Raw genomic sequence first — 27,766 nt, 5'->3', positions numbered from 1 at the left:
AGAACTAAAATTTAATTTAAAACTTTTTTCAAATTACTTGGACAAAATGATAAAATAAACAAGTAATTCAAGCCCATAATACATAGAAATTTCTTTAAAAATATCTCAGGGTGAGATGTCAAAAAATTACTGAAAAACCCAAGGGTATATATTTCAAATTCTAGGCAAAGGATGGCTGCATTTGAAATGCTAAAATATAACAGTTTGGATTTCAGAAGTTTTAGTCTCAAGATAATTCACATATGTTGTACAAATGGGACACGGCCTGTGAAAACCCAGCAAAGTATTTCTTTGTGACTTACTGTATTCTACATTAAATCATCCTACACAATTCAGAAAACATTCTCTGAAAATATAATCTTGACATATTCAATACTGACTGAGTAAGGTCATGCCAAAGACTGAACTCAATGTTAAATCAGTAAATTCAAACTTTAGATGTCATAAGATGTTAAGACAGTAGCCTGGATTTCATATACAAGGTCACATATTTATGTATCTTAGAAATATATTGTAAATAATAATGTGCATGTACATAACAAAAACATTTAATCATAAAACAATCTCGTCAGGTCTTCTGTCTTTATTTTCTGCACTCGTCTCTGCAAGCAGTGCCTTTAGAGGTTCCTCTTTGTTGCCTTTGCTTCCTGTCCCGAACAGCGCCTTTTAAACATCTGGACACCACTTCTTCCTCTCCATGGTTCCTCTTTGTTGCTTTAGGATCACCTAAATGGAAACATCCAACAAAAAATTATTAATCATACGCAGGGGCGTCATGCACCAATTTTTTTTAAGGGGGCACAGTGTCAACAGCTCACAGAAATTTGTGCATACACAGACATCAAACGAAATATTATAGAGCTTTCAGTCTTTTCCATGGCACTTACATTTCTAACAATCTGAAAACCCCTGCTTTCATGCAAAAACCTCCAAAATAAAAGTGATGACTAACTTTCATATCAAATACTATTCAATCGGAATAATGACACATTTGCATCATATTCACATCTGAAACGGCATGTTTTATTTAAGTCTTAATGGCTTGTTTAATTGTGTCATTAATGCATTTTGCACAACAACTACATTATCATATAAAATTAATGTAATTTTAAATCCATAAAGTATATAAACAACGAAAATGAAATAAGCTATAGATTGATTTTAATGTTCAATAATGATTTTAAAAAATATGTTTAGATAAAATTATTAGAGGAACGGATTTTTGCATTAAATTTTACCTCATGTGAGCATGTGAGATTCCGCGCCCGCGTGAACTTTGGCGAACTTTGGCGTTGTGCCAAGAAGATGAATCTCTGCTAATATAACGTTGAGACGGTCACATTTAAAACCATACATTTTCTACACAGAGAAGGTTAACTGCACATTACCGTACTGGGGTTTGGAAATGTTGTGAGCGTTTCTAACACGTTTTAATTCCTCAGATAGCCAAATGCAGCAGCAAGCCAGCAACAGCAGACAGCTCGTGAGCGCGCCCAGACACTGATGACGTCTGCGACTGCGCTCTGACTGCAGCGCCAGCTGCCGCCAGAATAAAAGTAATGTAACATGATCAAAACACGATCAAAACGGCGAAAATCTCCGAAAAGTGACAAGGATGCAGCACAGAATGTATAATATTGTGCATATTAACAGATTAAAAGTCAAATAACAGATTAATAGACGCTTATTTGATTTTGAGGTTGGATGCAAAATCCATTGGCTCAAAAAAACCAAGGGGGCAGGTGCCCCCTCAGTTTGAATGGGCATGACGCCTCTGATCATACGATCACATTTTTATATTTAAATTTAGGTGCCTATGGCAAACATGAACAATCGTGTATATTGGATAGATAATCAAAAAGTGGACCCACAAAGCATACAGTACTTTATGTAAGCATATAAAACATCTGGTCTACTATGTTGTTGCATTCCTGAGTGTCTGGCTGTGCATTATAAACAGTGTTAATTCTTCTTTGCATCCTCAACTATTCTTAAAATGAGTGCTATAGGAGGAATTAATGCAAATGTCTTGAAAATTATACATTTTATTGTTAGAGATATCTAAAGATAACAGTCACCCACTTGCTTACCACCAAACTGTGTTGAACAAGTGCTTGCATCAGTGTTCATGTAATCGAGTAAAGTATAACCTTATTCACACAGCACTTTGGTCCCAGAAAATATCCGTAAAATTGGCAGACAAGTATTTGTGTGAACGCAAAGATGTTCTGGGATTGTTCCAGGAAAGAGGACCTAGTAACATTACCGTAAGATACCTGGAAAGCCCTCTTTGTGAATGAGACGCAAAAACAATGGCGTAGTTTTGAAGTTATGGTTCAGCTCTTTAAAACAAGGGTTTTACAAAGGTCGGCAAACTGGACTGAAGCAGAGATCAGGGAGCTTGTCACTATCCACGCTGAAGCAGAGATCATTTAACAGCATAACAGTTCTAGCGCATCAGGTGCTCACATGAGCTTATATTAAACAAAATACATGTGCGTCATAGCAACAAGATATACCATTCAGCTCTTTAAAACGGGGGTTTAAATGAACATTTACATTCACAATGAGAAATGTCTGCAAACTGGACTAGAACAGAGTTCAGGGAGTTTCAAAAATCCACTTTGAAATTGGGTTAACTCATGTGCATACTAGAACAGCGCATCACGCACTCCATTATAGCCTTATCATAAACAAAAATGCAGTCTTCTACAGAGAGAAATAACCAATAATAACAAACCTTCAGACACTGTGGATAAAACCTATCAAGTGCAGGACTTTAAACGCATCATGTGTCTTTACGGCATAAACACAGATTCCGGAAAATCATTGGCAGTGCGAATGAACCAAAAATCAAATGGTCCTGGACCAAGTTTAAGTATAATATGAATGGGCCCTTCTTCAATGTATCGTGTCTAACAGATACCAAGTAGCAAAGTTTGTCTCACCTGTGGGCCACAACACTTAGTTCTGTCCTAGTATACGCCTTAGTCCTCGGTCTAGATCTCACCCAAACACTGTAAACGGAGCAGAACAGAAATGTTCATTTGTAAGTAGAAATGATAAGTGGCCCAGATTTGTTCCAGAATGTATTAAATGAAAATAACATGGTCTGCTTTGTCTAAGATAAAGGATAAAATGCACTGTTAAATAAAAGACCTTTTAAAAGGGTTGAGTTGTCTGAACCAAGTCATCTTGTTGCTTTGACGTCTTTGTTTTAGTTTATCTTTACCCTTTTGCTTGTTAACAGCACACATCATCAGTAATGTTCAATTATCACTTTATGCATTACTTTATTATTTTATTAATGTTAACACACCTTCAGGATCGTCAGTGTACCTAAATAGATAAGACTGAGCAGTGTTGATTTACCACCAGGGATTTTGATCTGTAACTGAATTCAGTCAAAGCAACAAGATGACTGTCTGATGACTCAAATGAGTTAAAGGATTACTCCTCCCACCAAAATGAAAATTGACTGATTATTACTTTTTTAACAGAACACAATCAGAGTTATATTAAATCATTTCCTGGTTCTTTACATTTATATATTGTATTTATATTTTTGCTTTATAATGTCATTGACTGGGATCAATGTTTTTCAAAGCTCAAAAGTATATCCATCCATCATTAACTCTTTCCCCGCCATTGACGAGATATCTCGTCAATTAAGAGAAAACGCTTCCCCGCCAATGACGAGATTTTCCGTCTTTCCGCAATACCGCTATTATCCACCAGGTGGCACACTTCCGAACTTTTTAAAACCGGAAGTATTGCCCTATGGCAAGCTGCTGCATGTCCGTGTCTGTTTTAAAGATCGCTCTGAATGGGATCTCTATGAAAAGTCCGTCATAAAAATGGAATTATCTCTGCTTTTTGCTCAAAATATGGTATTTTTGCAAAAACCTACCCATATTCAAAAGCTGATTGCAAAAGAACCACTAAAGGTAGGATGAAACGGTTTTTTTTGTTTGAAAGCAGAGGGTCTGTTCTTTCATTTGGTATATTGTTTGTTTATATATTTAAAGAAGAACATTTTCTGGAAGGCATTAAACTTTGGTGAAAATCATGAAAAACGCTGGCGCTGGCTGGCAACTTTTTTTAAAAACGCTGGCGGTGAAAGAGTTAAAGTAATCCATATGTAACCCAGTGGATTAATAAATGTCTTCCGAAGCGAAACAATACGTTTGTGAGAAAATCTATTCATATTTATAGCTTTTTATGATAGAGACAAGACATTTACAAAGTTTAAAAGACAATTTAAATATGGCGGCACGTGTTATCGCATTGGATGTTATGCAGCTCATGACTAGTCGTAAAATGAATTGTGATGAAACACAGTAGAGACACATGAGAAACAATGCGATTGAGTACATATACATCGTAACTCTCTTAAAGCTTAAAATATAAAGTTTTTCTCACAAGCCTATCATTTTGCATCAGAAGACCCACTGGGTTATATATGGATCACTTTAATGATGGATGGATGCACTTTTGGAACTTCAAAACATTGATGTCCAGTCAATGCCATTATTAAAGGAATAGTCTACTCATTTTCAATATTAAAATATGTTATTACCTTAACTAAGAACTGTTGAATCATCTCTCTATCATCTGTGTGTGTGCACGTAAGCGCTGGAGCGCGCTGCGACGCTACGATAGCATTTAGCTTAGCCCCATTCATTCAATGGTACCATTTAGAGATAAAGTTAGAAGTGACCAAACACATCAACGTTTTTCCTATTTAAGACAAGTAGTTATACGAGCAAGTTTGGTGGTACAAAATAAAACATAGCGCTTTTCTAAGCGGATTTAAAAGAGTAACTATATTTTATGGCGTAATAGCACTTTTGGGAGTACTTCGACTTGGCGCAGTAACACCCTCCCTCTCCCATTATGAGAGTGAGAAGGGGAGCGGACTTTTCAGGCAATCGAAGTACTCCCAAAAGTGCTATTACGCCATAAAATATAGTTCCTCTTTTAAATCCGCTTAGAAAAGCGCTACGTTTTATTTTGTACCACCAAACTTGCTCGTATAACTACTCGTCTTAAATAAGAAAAACGTTGATGTGTTTGGTCACTTCTAACTTTATCTCTATAAATGGCAGCATTGAATGAATGGGGCTAAGCTAAATGCTATCGTAGCGTCGCAGCGCGCTCCAGCGCTTACGTGCACACACACAGATGATAGAGGGATGATTCAACAGTTCTTAGTTAAGGTAATAACATATTTTAATATTGAAAATGAGTAGACTATTCCTTTAAGCATTGAAGAACCAGGACCAGTGGCGGACAATGACTTATTTTCCGAGGGCGCACAATGCAATGCGAAGCTCATCCCAACATGTATGTAGCCCGTCATGTGTGTGGTTCGTCATTTTAAAATATGTGTTAGGCGTATCGCATGTGAATCACGTGTCATTTCAAAATAAGTGCCTGCTGCACACACGTCATAATGGTTTATGATAAAAGATACCTGCATTATCTCATGCGTAATCAGAGTTTAATGTTAAGTGAATGTGTTGCGTGTATTTTGTGAACGTGAGCATCTCTTTTATCATAAAAGGTTTTGACGCGTGTGCAGCAGGCACTTCTTTTGACAAGACATGCACATGGTTTACATGATGTAACAAACACATATTGTTGAAGACACGAGCAACACACATGACACTCTGAACACTTATTTTGAATTCGCACCCCTCAGAAGAGCAGTCACGAGCCGCCACTGGCCAGGACAGTATTTAATATAACTCTGATTGTGTTTGGCTAAAGAAAGAAAGACAAACATCTTGGATGACATGGGGTTGAGTAAATAATCCTTCAAAGCTAAAAGTTTACGTAAAAATTATAATTGTATCATTTACTCACCTTCATGTTGTTATAAACTTGCCAAAAATTCTTTAATCTGATAAATGATGTCAATCATACAGTTGATGGTACCCATTGACTTCCATAATAGGAAAAAGACATTTTATTGAAGTAAATGAGCAGCTGTGTGCTTAACATCATTTATCAAAATATCTTGTTTTGTGTATATCACAATAAATAAACTCATGCTGGTTAAGAACATAAACCGGGCCTGTGTGACCACTAAAGCACAATAAAAAACATGTAAAGCTATCTTACCTTGAAAGAAAATTTTACACGGACTACTGAAAATCTAATGAAGGAAAAAGACAAAAAATCATATATTATGCACAAACGTTAAAAACAACATTGCAGTGTAGTGTTTAGTATAATGCGTTTCAAATAAGTAAATTCAACTTACATTATTTGTATAGTATATATCAGTACAGGGACATGCACAAGTTTGGGCACCCCTGGTAAAAAAATTCTGTTAATGTAAACATTTAAGGGAGGGGAAGATGAAATGATCTCCAAAAGTATCCAAAGTTAAACATGAAACGCACATGATTACCACTGTATGTAGTCCAATGCTGGGATCGTCTGAAGTCCTTGCAAGGGTCGATGTCATCTTTCCATTTGTGTTAGGTCATCTGACAGAGGCAGGATCCAGACTGCAGCTCACATAATTGCTAGTAGAAATAGAAAAGCAAATTGAGAAAATTTGCATGACTGCTGTTCATAGCTTTTTAGGTAGTGGATGGTTGTGATTATTAAGTTATTTATAACCTGAGGCAAAGGTTATTGAATGCAATTATGTGTATGCTAGACTTAGAGCTGTTGCTTTTGGTGGATAGAATCGGTGGTGTCAATTTCAACGTCGATAATTAGTCAACATAAATATTGTGTCATCACGACAAAAATATAGCCTTTTCCCCTTTGACATGGCAGATTTAAATGCAGATTAACATTCACAATGAGAAAAATCTGCAAACTGGACTGAAGAAGAAATCAGGGGGCTCGTCACTATCAGCTATGAACATTCACCAGCATAACAAAACAGCGTGTAACACAGTGCTTCCCAATCCTGGTCCTCGAGCACCCCCTCCCAAAAACTTATTTAAAACACCTGATTCAACTTAGCCTCCTTCCAAAATGGTAAACATGTCTCCCTAACAAGCTGATGAGTTAAATAAGGATACATCTAAAACTTTTTGAGAGGGCGTGCTCGAGGACCAGGATTGGGAAGCACTGGTGTAACGCACTCCTTTATGATCTTATCATAAACCAAAAATACACGTGTGGTTTCTCGAGAGAGAAATCACGGATAAGCAAACTACAGATACTACGAAAAACCTACCAAGTGCATGTGTGTGAAAGCACAAACAAATCTAGATAACTATTGGCAGCGTGAATTAACCAAAATCAAATAATCCCGAACAACTCCCGGATGTGTACTCTGAATTTTTTCCATAATATGTGTGTGAAAAGGGCTACAGACATTAACCATTCATTGAAAGCAAGTTGTCCATTGAACCTTAAATGTCCTTGTCAGTATCGGGAAAGCGGTCCTGAAACAAATATCCTCGTCGTAAGAGATGTACGGCGTACTGTCTCGACTAAACATATGGAGTCCTTCTTTAGGATCTCTGACTGCCGCACTCTGATGTTGTTCACCTGGCGTGTAACACGACAACCCAAATTGTCTTCATTATCCCAGGCACCTGCACAGAAACATTGAGAACACAAGCACCAGGGAAGCAGTGAGTGTGCGTCTTACCTACACCTAATGTAGCGTGTACATGCCGGGCGATGGAGGCCCCGGTGATCCCAACATAGGGGGGAGAAGCAGTTATAAGTCGGTATCTCAAAAGCCTGAGGCAATGTGGTGGGAGAAGTGCTGGCTCGTGTCTTCCACTGTCGGTTTGCTGGCATTGGAGAGAATCTCATCTGGATTGATCGCATCCTAGATGTACATGCCCTGCACAAAATGAAACAGATGGCTTAGTACCTCTATGTCCTATCGCCGATAAAACTAATATGACAGTATGGTTAAGATCAAAAACACTTAGGGTTAAAGTCAAATAATAAAAATGTTTGTAACAGCTGGTTAAAAACAACTTACAGCAAATGATGTTGTGATCTGTTTTGCAAAGACATAAAACATAATAATTGAATATTACAGATTAACATAAATGATGTCCAGTTACACCCACTAAAATGTCTTGAGGTGTCTGTCAGTGAAACACTTACACAGCAGTGCCAATGACCTGTTAACACACAAGAAGAGAGGAAACATATATGAGGGAAATATTAGCTAAGGAAAAAGGCAAGAAATTTATTCAGTCATTTCCAGCCCTTGATGTGTTTAAAATCCACAGTATGGCAAATGACTATGATATGAAACACCTGTTCATTAAATCACTGTACATTTCATACATCTGATATACAATAACGTAAATCAGATTGCACTGAGCATAACAAAATGGTTGTCAAAAAATCTGAACTAACTTAAATAATGTCAATGTAAACATCTTTTGTTTGTTTTGTTTTTAAATTTGCTGCCATTGTAAGCACTCAAACTATCATACAGATCATAATAATACACTTTATACAGTAACTAAAACTGCCAGAGCATCATAAATATATATAGAGACAAAAATCATATTATTCACACTCACTAAATGTGTTTAAAATGACAATTTACCTCAGACAAGATATTTGCAAAAGCTTTTCTAACAAACGGGACAGAACAATTAACCATATTATGTTGATCATTTAAACATCAAACAAACACTCATAATAAAATGAAACAACCAAAATTACTATGTTATTGAACTCAATTATATAATCATCGATAATCATCCTCATATTTTTCCTAAAATTTAAATTACCTCAGAATACTTCCAACTGCTGTTCAGAAAAGCAATGGCCATCTGCCTATATTAAGTTCATCGTTTACATAGCAACAAAAACACAATACTGAACAAGTGAAAGGTATTTAGATTGATAAAAATAATGGAAATTATAATCTCTATTAAATAAAACATTTTAGCAAAAATGCATCAAATCTGAATAGCGCTGCTAGTACTACAAACGTTATGACTTTATTTGCTGTGCTGTAGTAGACGGAGTGCCTTATACTAACTTTTAAGACTTTAAATATAAGATTTTTGTCGAAAACTTACCTGAACCACGTACGTCTGCGAAGTCAGCTCCCGCATTTTTTCCTTGTTCATGGCAAGACGAGACTGGAGTGGCTTCACTGGGTTAAGGAATATATCGCCATCTGTTGGTTTGGCATGCTCATGACAATGCTTCATACCGGGGTTTTGCGTGTTCCAGTTGACGTGGAATTGTCTGTTTTTTTACGAAGGAGGGGAACACAAAACAATGATACGTGTAAAACAAGCCAATAATCCCTTATTTGTACTCACTTTCCCGAGTTGCCTTTTCTCTAACTTACTTGAGTATTAACGGCGGCTGGCAACCAGCGTATGTACATTACTACCCCCTCCTGCTTCGGATTAATGGAACTTAGCAGCTGTGTGTCATTAAAAGCAAAGAAAGCGCTGCTATTTTATTTATTTTTACTTTTATTGTTGAGAATTACCCCACTGATTGCTAGTTTTAAAGGCTGTTAACCACTTCAGTACTCTGATTAGGGAGGAGTCATCAGATTTCGCTTTTATTTATGCAAGTTTCAACCTTGTACACATGCCAGTATTCAACTGAGGTAGTTTCTGTAATAAACAAATAAGACATAAAAAATAACCTGTCTACATACGGATTCAACCGTATTACAAATGAAACATCATGAACTCTCATATATACACTAAGCAAGGATATAAACTACGGAAAGAAATATAATAGCATAAATCACGTTATGCAGCATTATTATAGCAACAGATAACAAACTGTAGAATACAGGATTATGCCCATAATAAGAAGAACTAAACATATATTGCAGGTATTAGTGTTATAAGCACCCGTGCTAACGCAAGTGTTAGCGCGATTAACGTTAAACTGATAATTATACAGATCACGAAACAGCGGCAAAACTGGCGTAATGCCAGAAATAGTTACGGTGCACACAAACATTAATCATTAAACATAGTATAATGATATGAACTTACTGTGTCATAAACTTTAACTTGCACTGAAGGATGCTGCACACGAGTGAAAAGCTTGCGAACTCTACGAAAACTCCAGCTAGTATACTTTCGTAACAGAGAATACCACACTTACGCTAGAAACGTATATGCTTTAAACTATGCACTGCGCATTTCACGTAACCCAACACTTTAACGAGATAAGTAACGTACAATAATAGATAAACCATAAAGAATTCGCAACATGTATATTATATTAAAACATTTACATTTACTTAACGGATTCCATTTTTCTTCACTTATTATCATTTACTTAGTTCTTGTACATACTTGATACACCCATGATGTCGCCTTTGCTCTGGTGGGTTGTATTGCAAAGGGAGGAGTACCTGGACACGCACCAACAGAGAGAAGCGCGGCATCGGCCTCCGGTATAGTTATCCGACCCAAAGCCGACGTAACAGACAAGCTTGATGAGCGGGAAATACCGTTGACTTGACTGAAGATTTGGCCGATGCCTGGCCGATACTTATTAGATGTTTCAGATAAGGAGGCCGACGTACGCTCTTGAGCCGACGTCGGGCAGACGTACGTGTGCTGTCTGGGATATCATATGTTAGACAGCTGTCAATTTTAAATAAAATAACGAGACATACATAACTATTCATGTCTGCTCCCGTTTATTGTAATGAGTCTGCGCATTTGGAGAAATACTTAGACATTTTACTTCTTATTTCTTTAGACTGAATAATTATTTCTTATTAATTCCAAAGTATGAGACCCGATGATCTAATCGTGGTGTATGTGCTATTCCTCGTTTGTTTGCCTGCATCCATTGCTTTACGGCTTGCTTGTTGCGTTGAAATGCACATTTGATTTCTTTACCAGCATTGGATTTAGACCATTCAATGAGAAGAGTTAACAGCGTTTATTATGATTGATAAGCCCTCAACGGAGAATGAAGTCTGCATACATTAAAAGCCTTATTTTGTTTTTATCGTGTGCCTTCCAAAATGTATGCGACGAAACTTAAATCACGCAAAAAATGAATGGTAACTAGACGTGCTTGTTGTGTGCAGGGAGTGCATTTATTTGTAAACTTTTGCTAAATCAAAATGGTTTATTTGTATTTGCTTTTTACCTGGGTTTTATCAGGTTCGCAGTCGGGACATTTTTAATCCATAGTGTATGGAGTTATCTAGTAGAAAATGATCTGCTGTTTTTTGGTAGAATGTTGTGTGAGTTAAAGAAACGAGGAATAAAACACACACCGCGATTAAAAAAATCAGATCGCATACTTTGTAATTAAAAATAAATAATAATTAATTTCAAAGAAATAAGAAGTAAAATGTGTAAGTATTCCTCAAAATGTGCTTTGGACTAAGTCCCCCGTCATCACAGCAAACGGGAGCAGACCCGAATAGGTATGTCTAGTTATTTTATTAAAAATTTCCAGCCGTCTGTAAATTCATGTTCGAAAGAAAAAAGTAAATGAATATCTTACTTACTGTTTTTGTCTTGTTTTCTTGTGAATATCTGACAATTCTTAAATGGAGATACATTTACTTGGTAAGCAAAGTGGCTTAAGATATTATGTATTGTAATAGAAAATTGTTATAAAAGCGTTTTGTGTTTGCTGGGAATTCACAGCCATATAATTAATTATAATAACGCACTTTTTGTTTATAAACATGTTAAAAAATACATTAACACAGAATAATGTGGCAACAAATCAAACGTGCATTTAAATGCAACAAGCAAAAATAAATAAATAAAGCAAATGCACGGAAAAGAAACGAGGAATAAAACAAACACCGCGATTAAAAAATCAGATCGTATACTTTGTAATAATTGAAATAAATTATAAAAATCAACAGGTTTATATTTAAAACAAGTAAAAAATATCTGCCAGCGGGGTAAGAAAAATAAACTTAATTCTAGTTTCAACTTAATTCAATAATAAACTCAATTTAGGTTTATTTTTCTTACCCCACTGGCAGATATTTTTACTTGTTTTAAGCCTTAATCTATTACATTTTAGAATTTATTTCAGTAAACAAGACTTAAATTCTAAGCCACTTTGCTTATTAAGTAAATGTATCTTGATTTAAGAATTATTTTTTAACTCGAAAACATGAATAAAATACTAAGTAAACGAACAGATTGGGATGTTCAAAACACTTAAACAATTTTTTTTACTCTACCCTTCATATTACAGCTGTCGAAAAACCACAGCAACGTTGACAGACCTGGAAGCCATGATATATTACCAGTTTTTAAAATAAGTTAAATCTAGAATCCTTATTGGTTTTAGATACTTAAAAGCAATGAATGATCTTCTTTCTTTTGAATTGATTTGGTATTATGGAGGAGCTCTGTGTCTGGTTATTGAAGATGATTTGGTCTTTGCTCCTATGTTGGCTTATTTTTTGTTATTTCCGTTACTATATATATATATTTTTTTTCCCCTTTGTTTTTTCTTACTTGAGGTTATGAAAATGTTTTAATTTGTAATAAAGGTTTTTTGAAAATTCTAAATTCTCTCTCTCTCTCTCATGAGCGTGGATCAGTTCCTGCATCAAGGAAAAAATGCGCATCCTGGTAAATTTCAGAAGTTAGACGACTGAGCTGCAGCGGACAGCGTAAGATTTATGAAAACACATTTGAGAAGAAAGGCAAAGCATGTTTCACAGTTAATCCAAGACCATAATGACAATTTTGCGCTCTGTTTCCCGAAGCTCGTGGAGGCGTGGAGCAGCATACACAGTTAAGGTATGTGCGATCTACCGGCATTACCTTTACGATCGACGTATTGGATCTGCAAGCTGCAAGCAAATTAACTGAAGCTTTACTTCATGTTTCTGTTTGGTTAAGCGATGACTGCTTTTTCCCAACAGTTTGTGTGTGTGTTTTCTGCATGGGTTTAGAAAACATGATCTTCTGATCTGCTAGCTCAACGTTCTACCTCTGGGTTATACAATGAGAACGTATAGAGTTAAATGCCCGCTAGCCTCCACCCCAAAAGCCAGCGCCTTCGCCGGCTCCCCCTTTGGCTGCGTCTATTCCGGTATCGCTTCTCGGCCTTTTGGCTAAGATCAAGTGTCTGGCCACAAGGGGGAGTGATCGCCTCATTGCAGGTTTCTGGGTTTTTGCTTACCTATAGCTTAAACCACATATCTGTGAAGAGGTATATATTGCTTTTGCTTGCTTTTTTCGCTTGCTTTTGCTTTTACTTATTTATTTTTCAGGTTTTAAAGAAGACTCTGTATTTGTGCAACGATCGTTTTAAGGTAAGTTTGAATTTTTAAATTGTTTATTGGTTTTAGTGTGTTTTAGTATATTTTAAGCTGTTGGTGCCTCCAACATGTCGGCTGCTCGTGCCGGCGTGCGGAGGCACCACAGCGTGCGGTTTATATTTAAAGAAGTTGAGGGTAAGCTCCTGGGGATGTCACGTCTTGACTTCTCCAGGAAGTTTGTCCAAAAAGCCCTCAACTTCAAAGCTACAGATATTAATTGTTTGATGACGTTGCCTTTTAACAAAGGCTTTGATTTGAGTTTTAATAGTGCTTCATTGCTTATTGATTTCTGGCAAAGATTTGAGGTTGTAAAGGCCCAGTTTTCTATGTTTACTGTGGAAAGGCTTTCTGATAACACACTTAAAACTGTGATTGTCAGGATGTTTAATGAAACAGTGACTGGAGAAGACATTTGTGTTTGGCTGGGTAGATTTTGCACTGTTCGTGGCCCGCCTATCAAAGTGCTTGATGAGGATGGCATTTGGAACTGCTCCTGGCGAATTCCCATCAAACAATGGGAAGACGCTGGGGGCTACCTAGGCCTGAGACATCTGCCTTCAATGATTGTGCTGGGAGAAAACAGGGGCTACATTCACTATCAGGGGATGCCCAAACTGTGTAGGAAGTGTGGAAGTATGGGGCATCTCGCTGAAGCATGCCAGGAATTAATATGTGGGAAGTGCAGAGAAACTGGTCATACTTTTGAAGAATGTACCAATGGCAGGAGGTGCAATCTTTGTGGAGATTCAAACCATCTCTACAGAGATTGCCCAAAAAGCTTTGCCAACAAGCTTAAGGCACCCAAGATGGCCGCCCCACATGGCCAACAAACACAAGAACAAAGGGAGGAGGAGGCGGTCCCTGAGGTTTTGGCGGGAAATTCAAAATCCCAGCCAGCTTCAGGGATTGGGCAAGATGGAGGATGTGGGGTGGCCCCAGGGGCGGAGTCAAATGTTTTAAAGGAACTTGGGGAGGAAGAGAAAGACAATGAAAGTGATGAAACAGTTTCCAGCATGATCACTGTGCCTGAGGTGAGTACTGATTCTAGTGGGAGTAAAACCGATTGTTCACTCCCAAGTGCTCAAGTGCAGAAAAGGCCTGCGGGATCTCCTTTGTCCAAGACAGAGGAGAAAAAGCTTCGGGCCACACAGCAACCAGATAGTTCCTCTGTGGAAGATCTGGATCGTGTGTGGCCCCAAGAATCCCCCAATGAGGTCTCTTTTCTTCAAATTAGGCTAAGAACATCATCGCCCAAGGAGCCACAAGAGAGTGTCTCTGTGGTTCCTCTGGAACAAATTGTCTGCTCTCCTGTCTCCAATACCGTGGGGATAAAGGAAGAGCAAGTTTCCCAAGAAATTTTATGATTTTAAATTATCTGTAGTTTTATTTTGATAATGTTTCTCTTTTAAAGTTCATGCTTTTTAAAACCTTACTGCTCATGGCCCTCACTGTCTCTACAATCAATGTGAGAAGCGTGAGGACTAACATCCGAGCACAGAGTGTTTTATCCCTTTTAAAGTCTTTTAAGTCAGATGTGTTTTTATTGCAAGAGTGTTCTCTGCCCTTTTTAACTAATTATAGAAGGTGGGAGGAACTATGGACCCCAGGACCCTCACTGTGGAGCGGATCAAATTTTAATAAATCAGATGGTGTTGCAATTTTAATAAATAATCCTAACATCTTGGTGAAGGGCAGCACGGTGGTGAGGGACGGACGGGCCATTTTAGCAAATCTGACTTTTTTAGACAGGGATTTTAAGATTCTCAACGTGTATGGTTTTACAGATAAAAATGAAAGGCATGAACTTTTAGAGGTTTTGCAGCCTCACATGCTAGGTAGGGCTCCCCTGGTGGTGGCAGGGGATTTTAATTGTGTTTTAAGCCAAAAGGATAGGAAGAGGGTAGGGGAAGATTTTAAGGTAGATAAAACATCGGTTTTATTGCAGGGTTTAGTGAGAGATTTTAAGTTAGTCGACTGTTTTAAACTAATGCATCAGAGAGAGGAGGGCTTCACCTGGTTCAGTGGTGATGGCACTAAAGCCTCTCGAATTGACTATGTTTTTACAAGAGACTGCCCGCCAACCGATGCTACATTGACCCCCCTTTTCTTTTCTGATCACATGATGCTGTCTTGCACCCTTTCACTGCCCACTGGTGTGACGGTAGGGGGAGGGCTGTGGAAGCTGAACTGTTCCCTTCTCGAGGATGACGAGGTAGCTAGACAATACAGGGAGCAGTTTAGCCAATGGCAGACCCTCCAAGACTTTTATGATTCACGTGCACAATGGTGGGAGATGGTAAAACACAGGACAAGGCAATTTTTTAGAAAAATAGGAAAGATGAAAAAAGACAGGGAGAAAAGACGCATGATGGGGCTGCAAAAAAGACTGCAGAGGTATTTTAATCTTTTAAATGAAGGATTGGATTTTAGTCAAGAAATTAAAGATGTTAAAGAGGAAATGTCAGCTTTAAGTGAAACTCAAAGCAAAGGAGTAATTTTAAGAAGTAGAGAAAGAGATATTGAGGAAGGGGAAAAATGCACCAGATATTTTTTTAAGAAGATTGTTACAAAGGCTAAAGCAATAACATCACTTAAAACAGGTGGGAGGGAAGTGCATACAACAAAAGAAATTTTGAATGGAGTGACAGAATTCTATGAAAGTTTATATTGCAATAAAGAAGTAGAAAACGAGACAATAAAGGAAGTTTTAGAGTTTGTGGAAAAAAAGGTAAGTTGTGAAAATGTGTTTTTATCTCAAGATTTAACCATTTTAGAATTACATACTGCTCTTAAAGGTTTTAAACGAGGGAAGTCCCCAGGAATGGATGGACTCCCCCTGGAGTTTTATGTGACGTTTTGGGATATTTTAGCACATGATTTATTGACTGTTTTTAAGGAATTTGAGACTCTAGACAAACTTCCTGACAGCTTCAGAATAGGGATAGTTTCACTTTTACATAAGAAAGGAGACAAGACTGACCTTAAGACGTGGCGACCAATCACACTTTTAAATTTTGACATTAAACTTTTTAGTAAAATTTTAGCAACACGAATGTCTACTGTTTTAGAGGACGTAATCCACCCGGATCAAGCATGTGCTGTGCCCGGGAGAAAGATCACGGACAGTCTGGTGCTGATTAGAGATGCCATCTGTTTTGCGAGAGACAGAAACATTCGGCTAGCAGTCCTAAATTTAGATTTTGAAAAAGCATTCGACCGGGTCTCGCACAAGTACCTGTTTCAGGTACTGGAAAAAATGGGTTTCCCAGGGAGATTCATAGCTTGGGTGGGATTGCTGTACAACGGCTTAGTCAGCAGAATTCTAGTTAACGGGCATCTTTCCCAAGCTGTAAATATATGCAGCGGCGTCCGTCAGGGGTGTCCTTTATCTCCCCTCCTGTATGTGGCATGTATGGAACCACTGGCACAGATCTTGAGAAGGGATAAATGGATTAAAGGACTAGACGTGCCTGGGACTGGTGGACTGACAGCGACCTGTGTTTTATATATGGATGACGTAACCCTTTTAACAACTGATGTTTTATCTGTACGAAGAGCAATGGACTTGACTGACTGGTACGGTCGGGCCTCAGGCGCTAAACTTAACAGAAGTAAGTCTGAGGCCCTGCTCTTCGGGCCGTGGGGGAACATTGACACAGGAGGACTGGATGTGGATTTTAAAGAAACAGACCTTAAAATTTTAGGAGTTAAATTTGACAAGGAGGGTGGTGGACGGGGAAACTGGACTGACTTGTTAGGGAAAGTTAGGAAAAGACTGGGGTTTTGGGGACAAAGACAGTTGACATTACATGGAAAAGTGCTGATTTTTAAAGCTGTAATTTTACCATTGCTTTTACTTGTATGTTCTGTTTTTAGTCCTACTAAACAATTTTTTACAGACCTGGAGAGGGCCGTGTTTTATTTCCTGTGGGGGTCCAAATGGGAACGTCTAAAGAGAGAGGTCGTAAAGAAAAGACCAGAAAATGGTGGGATAGGCCTCCCAGACCCACGACTGTTTTTAACAAGCCGATTTACTGCCCTGCACATTAGTTATGCAGTGACCCCATCCAACGAGAACAAGACGACAGCTATGGTCAGATATTGGATGGGGTCCTACCTGAGATTCTTAAAAGTTTTACCAGTTGATTTAAAAACTCCAGTATCTTTTAATTTGCCCCAACAGTACAGTTTTATCAAGACATTTTTAAAGAAATACATTTTAGAGACTCAAGATGTAAATATTTTAACAAATCACAAATCTCTTGTCTCTCTTGTACAGGACCGGGAGTCAGTGAGCCCAGTTCCAGGCCTCACTTTAGAGGAGGCCAAACAAGTATGGAGGAACACTGCCCACCCCGCTCTTCAGAACAGACACAAAGATTTGGCGTGGTTGGTGGCCCATGAGATCCTCCCAGTCAGGGCGGTAATGCACTCCCGGGGTATGGCCAAGAACCCAGTCTGTCCACAGACTGGGTGTAATCTACCGGAGACTGTTCGACATCTGCTCTGGGAGTGCGGTAATGCGAGGGACCTGTGGGCCAGAACCGGTCCCCTGTTTTTCCCGTGCCTGCCAGCAGGTGGGGTCCAGATGGACTACAAGCTCGCAGTCCTGGGGGTGGGTCGGGGCCTGAGGGTGTTGTCAGCACAAGAGTTCACCTCGCTCTGGCTCACCCTAAATGCCATTAAGGACACCATCTGGACCACCAGGAACCTGCTGGTGGGGAAACGTGTTACGGTGCCCCTCCACGCACGCGAGCGGATGGTCAGAACGGTGTTGCAGGGGCACCGGACATAATCATTCGGACGAAGGGGCCGGGGCCACACAGGGAGGTCCCAGCTTGCCACCGTGCCTGGCTGCCCGTAGATGCACCCAGACCACCACCGGCTACGGGAACAGCGGGCCAGCGGGCCGGAGGGTGGGGATCTCCGCTGGGCACCAAGAAAAAAATAAAAAAAGTTTGTTCTGTAGAGTGGGGTGATGGCCACGTTGGTAAGGGCTCACCCCGGCCCTGGACAATAAAGGACTTTTAAAAAAAAAAAAAATTTTAGGTTGTTTTACAATTGTTAAAAACTTTATTTCATGCATTGTTTTATTCTTAAACTCATTGGCTTTTTACCCTTTTAACACCCAGAAAAGATTTTAATAGTCCCATCTCTTTAAAAAAGTCTTAAATGTTATTTATTGTCTGACGTTTTAAAGATATTTTATTGATATAAATGACTGTGACTGTGAATGTGAGTGTTTCTTTAAAGCCATGTTTGTTTTTGAAAAAAGATGTGATGACAATAAAAAATTTTCGAAAGAAAAATCTGTTCTTATCAGTTTAATGTCTGATACGTCTCCTATCCGGGGACTATATGTTAAATGGATTTTTGACCTTCGGAAATGGAAGCGGAGCTTGCTCCTTCCACTCCATGCATCAACATGGTATTGCAGTGTTTCCATGAATGGTGCGCTCCCCTTGTCGGGGACAAATAAGTCAAGTATAAAAAAAGAATTTGCTTCTTCTGTGCGTGAATGACGGTGTTTTTTCTAATCCGTGTGTTTTAAAATTGCTGTGTTTTCGTTGGCTTTATTGGTTTAACGAAAAGCTTGCGTGGAAATGAACACGCTGATAAAGAAATGTTTTTGTAATGTATTTAATTATTTTCTTTACAAGTTTGTGGTGGTGATCCGAGGACGAATTAAACATCCTCGACACAGCTGAAGGTGCAACAAAAGCGAAAGAGGCCGATTGGAATGTTAAAAACACCTGAAAACTTTTTTTCACTACCCTTCATACTACAGCTGTCGAAAAACCACAGCAACGTCGACAGACCTGGAGGCATAGCTGTACTTGTTTAACTCACAACGACAACGGGTAAGTCATTGAGCCCTGTGTTTTTATTTATCCACGTTCTAAAATTGCTATGCTTTCGTTGTTTCTTGATTGCTCTGTACATTTATTTGTTTCTATTCCACGTAAAGTTACTTTGTAATAACGAAACCATATATTTGAATGCGCAATTTAAATCCATTTGATTTAAATTGTTTCACATATTTCACTCTACACGGTTCAACCGGGCTGGAAACGGAATAAAAATAGGGTAGATCTCGAAGAATGTTTGGTCTCAGACGTGGCTTCGTGCGCTTTCCACCTGGTCACACACAGTAATGAAATGTTAGTCGGATGGCCTTCGGGGGCGCCGTCGATGTGATCGGTCACAGGAAGATGCGGCCGTCTGGCCTCAAAGGGTGTCGCTCATACTTACCTGGCAGGGGAGACACCATGATCATGAAGGTGGTTCACCCAGGGCGAGGCTCAGCCATTGCACTCCGGTTGTGCTGACCCTTTGCGAATTCCCCAAATGTGGGAATCTCGACTGCAAAATTTCTGATAGTGGGGGACTGCGTTCGCGCTCTCCCCTGACCTTTGTGTTAAAAATAGATTCTTTTGTCCAAGAGACGTCTAACCACGGCCCAAGAATACATTAGTCATCAAAAAAGCGGCTATTTAACGACTACATAATTTCTAATAGACAGCGAATATGTGTCTAGGCTAAAACAAGGCTTAATTTGGGCTGTCAGTGAAAATCTAATAGACGTTTGACCATTCCAAAAGAATAGACTAGCCATTAAATAGAACCACAATCAAACAGCTACATGTCTAAGAGACAGTCAACAAAATAATGCTTAGATGATTCTTTTCCTTCCAATATAAGAGGTTCTCGGGAATGGCAATCATCCAAACTAATAAATTATAAAGGCTTTTATAAGAAAATGACAACAGTTAAACAACATAGACAGCGTTGGGCAATACAAAATGCTAATAAATACAAGACAAATTGAAATATTGTACATCCATGTACATTAAACAAGCCAACAAATCTGCCAATGGGCTACGACAATTTTTCTTGAATTAAGTGTTTATATCTAGATTTGTTTCTTACCCCTTTGGCAGATTTATTTGCTTGTTTTAAGCCCAAATTCGCTTAAATTTTGAGTTTTTTTTCTCCCTAAAGGCTAGGCTTATTTTCTTAGGGCATTTTGCTCATCAAAAAATGCATCTTATTTTAAGACTTTCTAGATATTTGTACAGTGAAAACAGTTCGAAATAACAAGTAAGAAATGATTTTTTGCAATGTATTCATTCATTCGCTACCCTTCATACTACAGCTGTCGAAAAACCACAGCAACGTCGACAGACCTGGAAGCGTAGCTGTATTTGTTTAACTCACAAAGACAACGGGTAAAGTATTTTCTTGATTACCTAAATGACTTGCTGTAAGAAAATAAGTTTAGGTTTAAGGGGGGGAAATACAGTTTAAAGGGATATTTCAATTTATGATGATAATTCTGTCATCATTTACTCATGCATACAGGCTTACAACAACACGAGGATTAGTTTTTTTCTGAGTAACACAAAAGAAGGTATTTTGAGGAATGATGGTAAACCCACAGCAGATAGTCACCATTGACTTCCATAGTAGGAATAAAAAAAATATGATGGAATTTATTAGGTACCATCAACCGTGTGCTAACCATCACTTTGCAAAATATTTTCTTCATCATTTATCACGATACTTCCAAAATATTTTTTCCTACTAAGTCAATATTTCATTATTTGCTTTACAAGCTTAAAAATGATGGTGACATGATTCCATGGTAATCACAAACAGTTAAACAAGTAAAATAATCACCATTACTTTTAAAAGCATTTTGAAAATTGCTTGCTTATGCTGGGAGTAAAGGTATTTCACGCAGTGCGCATCCTCTTTAAAAGGTAATGTATGCTTCTTTTAAAGCTGACACATTTGCCACATTAAAATAACAGAAATGTGTACTGTTTAAACTTTTTGGAGCCGGTGTGTCTGTGTTCTTGGGACACACATCTACATGTAAAAGCAGAATTGCTTATTATTCTTCTCTATTTCTTGTATAGGTCAATTATGAGTGAAGAACCGTTCACCAAATGAAGACCGCAGCCAGGTGACGGGATTCTGTGGTAATCGCAAACAGGTAAACCAGTAAAATAATCATCATTTATTGTTAAAATAATTTTGAAAATTGAAGTTCTGTGTGTTCTTATTGTACTTTATTTATTTCTGCAGGTAAGCACCATACCGTAAGCTTCATTCCCTTTATAACAGGTAAGGTTCATACTGTTTTATTCTTTTGTACTGTTTTATTCGTACTGTTTTAAATCATTCAGTAAATGCAAAGTTAAACTGATGTGTTTTTAATCTAGATTTAAAAGTGTCTACTGTTGAAGCACATCTGATCTCTTCTGAAAGCTGATAATAACTAAATGCTGATGCACCTTGTTTTGAGTGAACCCTTGTTTTTTCTAAATGACCTGATCCTATTGATCGGAGTAATCGGTTTCATATTCGATTAGCATATCTGTCATGTATTTCGTCCCGTAGCCATGAAGTGGTTTTTAAACAAGTAACAGTACTTTTTTTAATCCATTGTCCATTGCAATAATCGGCCCTGCTGGTGATGAAAGCATGAACAAGTTTCTCTAAGTCCTGTCTTGAGACAAAACCTCCAATTCTGGCAATATTTCTGAGATGGTAGTAAAAGCAGAATTCCTTATTATTTTTCTCTATCTCAGGCTCTATGGCATATATGTCATGATTTTATTTGTCTATTTATATGTCTATTTACAAGGACTGCCTTGGCCAAATGTTATTGTTAATTAATATTGAAGCAGTTATTTAACATATTTCCTTTGAGTCGTGATTTGTGTAATGATCCATATATCTATTTTTATGTATATTTTTAACTTAGGAATGTGATTTTAAAGCACATATTTGTTATTGTATGACACCTCTCATGTTATGAAAGTAAAAAATAAATGTATTTTCTGATGTCTTGCATTTCTGTTTTTAAACTGTTAATCCTTATCAAGTGCTATACATTAGAAAGTGGATAAATAACAAAAATGTCACTCCTGACAGCTGATAAATTAATCGTTCTTTATAGCACCACTGAGGTGAGCACTTTTCAAGGCAAGATTCTTTATAGAACCGTATAAAAAGGTTCTATATAGTACCAAAAAAACGGGTTCTGCTATGGTTACAAGCTGAAGAACCCTTATTTGTTACTATTTAGGAGCATTTGTCTTTAGAGTGTTGCGTAGGTTCGAAACTTTCAAACTTTTAACCAAAAAAAAAAAAGGGTCACACGGTTTTATTTGTGGTGTGGACATGAACACGCTGCAGGCATTGAAATGTAATTTGTAATTTATTGTCTCATTTCATATTTAACAAATAGGAAGCAAAGTGCTATTCAATCAGTTTAACTAAACAACTGGTGTTCCTCAATTTTGGGGCCTATTTTGTTCAGTATATCAGTTTTGTTCAGTTTTGTATGTGCATGCAAAAAGCATTCAGCGAGCAAATTAACTGAAGCTTTACCTTCGTGTTTCTTTTTGTATGAGTGATAACTGTTTCTGTATGTATTTGTATGGTTTTTTTACAAGTATAGAGTGAAATGCACACGGTGAGTAATGAACGCAGACCTTCAGTGCCGGACCTCTGACCCGCTAACCTCCATCCCGACAGCCCGCGCCTTCTCCGGATGCCATTGCAGTATAGCTTCTCGGCTTTTTGGGTAAGATCGAGTGGACACCGGGGACTACACGTTTAAATGGATTTTTGACCTTCGGCTATGGAAGCGAGGCTTGCTCCGTCCACTCCGTGCATCGACTCTGGCGTTTTCCGGGGACAAATAAGGTGAGTTTAAAACCAGAGTTTGCTTCTTTTGTGCGTGGTTGCCAGTTTGTTTGCCAATCCGTGGTCCATAATAAGTTCCGCTTCGTGGTTTCTCCATCGCTCAGTACTTTTCTGTGTTTCTATTTTACGTAAAGCTAACACCAAAACGATTGTGGAAAGCGCTTTATAGATTGTTCTCAAAGAAAAAACGAGAAACAAACCCATGTGAATATGGGTCAAATTATCTAGGCGGAGCACTTCGTTCAAAGAAAAACGCAACAGAATTGTTTGCGTTGAACATAGACAATGGTGCGTGCAGACATCGAATGTGTATTGTGGATAAAAAATGGCCAGTGGGGTGGGACAATTTTTCTTGAATTAAGTGTTTATGGGAAAAGTTCACAAATTTTTTCTTACCCTGTAGGCAGATTTATTTGCTTGTTTTAAGCATAAAATAACAGGAGAAGAAATTGTGTAGGGGGAGCAGAGGGGTTTTTTTTCGTTCAAAGAAAAGCAGTGTGGCACGAATGAATGTTTGGCTGAAATGCTATCGTAATTTCCCCCTTAATTTTCCTTACAAACATGAAACCAGAGAGAAGGGCCAGTTGGCATCGAATTGCACCTTGTATTCGGTGATTGATGGAGGAAAAATATGCATATGTGTATATATACACTTGCTTTGTTGAACAGAGACAATGGCCGCGTGCTCCAGCGTCACCTATATGCCTATTTCACAAAATGGCGCCTTTGACCGGAAGTAGGGAAAACATCGTTCAGGTTGCACCACTACGATGGCCACTCAATATAGTATGGACTGACAGCTGCTTTGTTTTCTCCTATACATGAATTTACTTGTAAAAATAACAATAACATATATTGTCGATTGGTGTTATATTATTTTTTTAGCATTTCGTATTATCAAAATATATCATATGTTAGACAGCTGTCAATTTTAAATAAAATAACGAGACATACATAACTATTCGTGTCTGCTCCCGTTTATTGTAATGAGTCTGCGCATTTGGAGAAATACTTAAACATTTTACTTCTTATTTCTTTAGACTGAATAATTATTTCTTATTAATTCCAAAGTATGAGACCCGATGATCTAATCGTGGTGTATGTGCTATTCCTCGTTTGTTTGCCTGCATCCATTGCTTTACGGCTTGCTTGTTGCGTTGAAATGCACATTTGATTTCTTTACCAGCATTGGATTTAGACCATTCAATGAGAAGAGTTAACAGCGTTTATTATGATTGATAAGCCCTCAACGGAGAATGAAGTCTGCATACATTAAAAGCCTTATTTTGTTTTTATCGTGTGCCTTCCAAAATGTATGCGACGAAACTTAAATCACGCAAAAAATGAATGGTAACTAGACGTGCTTGTTGTGTGCAGGGAGTGCATTTATTTGTAAACTTTTGCTAAATCAAAATGGTTTATTTGTATTTGCTTTTTACCTGGGTTTTATCAGGTTCGCAGTCGGGACATTTTTAATCCATAGTGTATGGAGTTGTCTAGTAGAAAATGATCTGCTGTTTTTTGGTAGAATGTTGTGTGAGTTAAAGAAACGAGGAATAAAACACACACCGCGATTAAAAAAATCAGATCGCATACTTTGTAATTAAAAATAAATAATAATTAATTTCAAAGAAATAAGAAGTAAAATGTGTAAGTATTCCTCAAAATGTGCTTTGGACTAAGTCCCCCGTCATCACAGCAAACGGGAGCAGACCCGAATAGGTATGTCTAGTTATTTTATTAAAAATTTCCAGCCGTCTGTAAATTCATGTTTGAAAGAAAAAAGTAAATGAATATCTTACTTACTGTTTTTGTCTTGTTTTCTTGTGAATATCTGACAATTCTTAAATGGAGATACATTTACTTGGTAAGCAAAGTGGCTTAAGATATTATGTATTGTAATAGAAAATTGTTATAAAAGCGTTTTGTGTTTGCTGGGAATTCACAGCCATATAATTAATTATAATAACGCACTTTTTGTTTATAAACATGTTAAAAAATACATTAACACAGAATAATGTGGCAACAAATCAAACGTGCATTTAAATGCAACAAGCAAAAATAAATAAATAAAGCAAATGCACGGAAAAGAAACGAGGAATAAAACAAACACCGCGATTAAAAAATCAGATCGTATACTTTGTAATAATTGAAATAAATTATAAAAATCAACAGGTTTATATTTAAAACAAGTAAAAAATATCTGCCAGCGGGGTAAGAAAAATAAACTTAATTCTATAATAAACTCAATTTAGGTTTATTTTTCTTACCCCACTGGCAGATATTTTTACTTGTTTTAAGCCTTAACCTATTACATTTTAGAATTTATTTCAGTAAACAAGACTTAAATTCTAAGCCACTTTGCTTATTAAGTAAATGTATCTTGATTTAAGAATTATTTTTTAACTCGAAAACATGAATAAAATACTAAGTAAACGAACAGATTGGGATGTTCAAAACACTTAAACATTTTTTTTTTCACTCTACCCTTCATATTACAGCTGTCGAAAAACCACAGCAACGTTGACAGACCTGGAAGCCATGATATATTACCAGTTTTTAAAATAAGTTAAATCTAGAATCCTTATTGGTTTTAGATACTTAAAAGCAATGAATGATCTTCTTTCTTTTGAATTGATTTGGTATTATGGAGGAGCTCTGTGTCTGGTTATTGAAGATGATTTGGTCTTTGCTCCTATGTTGGCTTATTTTTTGTTATTTCCGTTACTATATATATATTTTTTTCCCCTTTGTTTTTTCTTACTTGAGGTTATGAAAATGTTTTAATTTGTAATAAAGGTTTTTTGAAAATTCTAAATTCTCTCTCTCTCTCTCATGAGCGTGGATCAGTTCCTGCATCAAGGAAAAAATGCGCATCCTGGTAAATTTCAGAAGTTAGACGACTGAGCTGCAGCGGAGAGCGTAAGATTTATGAAAACACATTTGAGAAGAAAGGCAAAGCATGTTTCACAGTTAATCCAAGACCATAATGACAATTTTGCGCTCTGTTTCCCGAAGCTCGTGGAGGCGTGGAGCAGCATACACAGTTCAGGTATGTGCGATCTACCGGCATTACCTTTACGATCGACGTATTGGATCTGCAAGCTGCAAGCAAATTAACTGAAGCTTTACTTCATGTTTCTGTTTGGTTAAGCGATGACTGCTTTTTCCCAACAGTTTGTGTGTGTGTTTTCTGCATGGGTTTAGAAAACATGAACTTCTGATCTGCTAGCCCAACGTTCTACCTCTGGGTTATACAATGAGAACGTATAGAGTTAAATGCCCGCTAGCCTCCACCCCAAAAGCCAGCGCCTTCGCCGGCTCCCCCTTTGGCTGCGTCTATTCCGGTATCGCTTCTCGGCCTTTTGGCTAAGATCAAGTGTAGTATCTGTTCTTATCAGTTTAATGTCTGATACGTCTCCTATCCGGGGACTATATGTTAAATGGATTTTTGACCTTCGGAAATGGAAGCGGAGCTTGCTCCTTCCACTCCATGCATCAACATGGTATTGCAGTGTTTCCATGAATGGTGCGCTCCCCTTGTCGGGGACAAATAAGTCAAGTATAAAAAAAGAATTTGCTTCTTCTGTGCGTGAATGACGGTGTTTTTTCTAATCCGTGTGTTTTAAAATTGCTGTGTTTTCGTTGGCTTTATTGGTTTAACGAAAAGCTTGCGTGGAAATGAACACGCTGATAAAGAAATGTTTTTGTAATGTATTTAATTATTTTCTTTACAAGTTTGTGGTGGTGATCCGAGGACGAATTAAACATCCTCGACACAGCTGAAGGTGCAACAAAAGCGAAAGAGGCCGATTGGAATGTTAAAAACACCTGAAAACTTTTTTTCACTACCCTTCATACTACAGCTGTCGAAAAACCACAGCAACGTCGACAGACCTGGAGGCATAGCTGTACTTGTTTAACTCACAACGACAACGGGTAAGTCATTGAGCCCTGTGTTTTTATTTATCCACGTTCTAAAATTGCTATGCTTTCGTTGTTTCTTGATTGCTCTGTACATTTATTTGTTTCTATTCCACGTAAAGTTACTTTGTAATAACGAAACCATATATTTGAATGCGCAATTTAAATCCATTTGATTTAAATTGTTTCACATATTTCACTCTACACGGTTCAACCGGGCTGGAAACGGAATAAAAATAGGGTAGATCTCGAAGAATGTTTGGTCTCAGACGTTGCTTCGTGCGCTTTCCACCTGGTCACACACAGTAATGAAATGTTAGTCGGATGGCCTTCGGGGGCGCCGTCGATGTGATCGGTCACAGGAAGATGCGGCCGTCTGGCCTCAAAGGGTGTCGCTCATACTTACCTGGCAGGGGAGACACCATAATCATGAAGGTGGTTCACCCAGGGCGAGGCTCAGCCATTGCACTTCGGTTGTGCTGACCCTTTGCGAATTCCCCAAATGTGGGAATCTCGACTGCAAAATTTCTGATAGTGGGGGACTGCGTTCGCGCTCTCCCCTGACCTTTGTGTTAAAAATAGATTCTTTTGTCCAAGAGACGTCTAACCACGGCCCAAGAATACATTAGTCATCAAAAAAGCGGCTATTTAACGACTACATAATTTCTAATAGACAGCGAATATGTGTCTAGGTTAAAACAAGGCTTAATTTGAGATGGTCCTCACTGCGGAACACAACATCCAGGGGGCGGGGTTGGATCTAGATCCAACTCCTCCCACTTTATATACTTTGTTCCGCCAAATGAACCAGTATATTTGCGTTGTTGCAGCCCGCAATTAGTTGCAACCTGTGGTCACCAACGTTTGCTC

The 27,766-nt window shown here is 38.0% G+C and overlaps 1 long non-coding RNA gene, 3 other non-coding genes and 1 pseudogene across 4 annotated transcripts; 4 read left to right on the top strand and 1 right to left on the bottom strand.

Annotated features, from left to right (window-relative positions):
* Positions 1–324: 324 nt before the first annotated feature.
* Positions 325–5,988, bottom strand: LOC141279950 (uncharacterized). The gene is made up of 3 exons (XR_012334761.1): positions 5,869–5,988; positions 2,949–3,017; positions 325–726 (listed from the first exon to the last, which is right to left on the bottom strand). It is a non-coding gene; the product is annotated as an uncharacterized lncRNA (long non-coding RNA).
* A 12,550-nt stretch (positions 5,989–18,538) lies between these two features.
* Positions 18,539–18,714, top strand: LOC135742643 (U2 spliceosomal RNA; annotated as a pseudogene).
* A 782-nt stretch (positions 18,715–19,496) lies between these two features.
* LOC135742630 (U1 spliceosomal RNA) lies at positions 19,497–19,661 on the top strand. Its single transcript, XR_010530049.1, has one exon. It is a non-coding gene; the product is annotated as a U1 spliceosomal RNA (small nuclear RNA).
* Positions 19,662–26,321: 6,660 nt separating this feature from the next.
* On the top strand, positions 26,322–26,512 carry LOC135742638 (U2 spliceosomal RNA). Its single transcript, XR_010530057.1, has one exon. It is a non-coding gene; the product is annotated as a U2 spliceosomal RNA (small nuclear RNA).
* Positions 26,513–27,294: 782 nt separating this feature from the next.
* LOC135742631 (U1 spliceosomal RNA) lies at positions 27,295–27,459 on the top strand. The gene has a single exon (XR_010530050.1). It is a non-coding gene; the product is annotated as a U1 spliceosomal RNA (small nuclear RNA).
* Positions 27,460–27,766: the final 307 nt, after the last annotated feature.

The sequence above is a fragment of the Paramisgurnus dabryanus genome, chromosome 13 (assembly GCF_030506205.2).
Source record: "Paramisgurnus dabryanus chromosome 13, PD_genome_1.1, whole genome shotgun sequence".
NCBI lineage: Eukaryota > Metazoa > Chordata > Actinopteri > Cypriniformes > Cobitidae > Paramisgurnus > Paramisgurnus dabryanus.
Note: the sequence above shows the minus strand (reverse complement) of the source record. Positions and strands in the feature narration are given on the sequence as shown.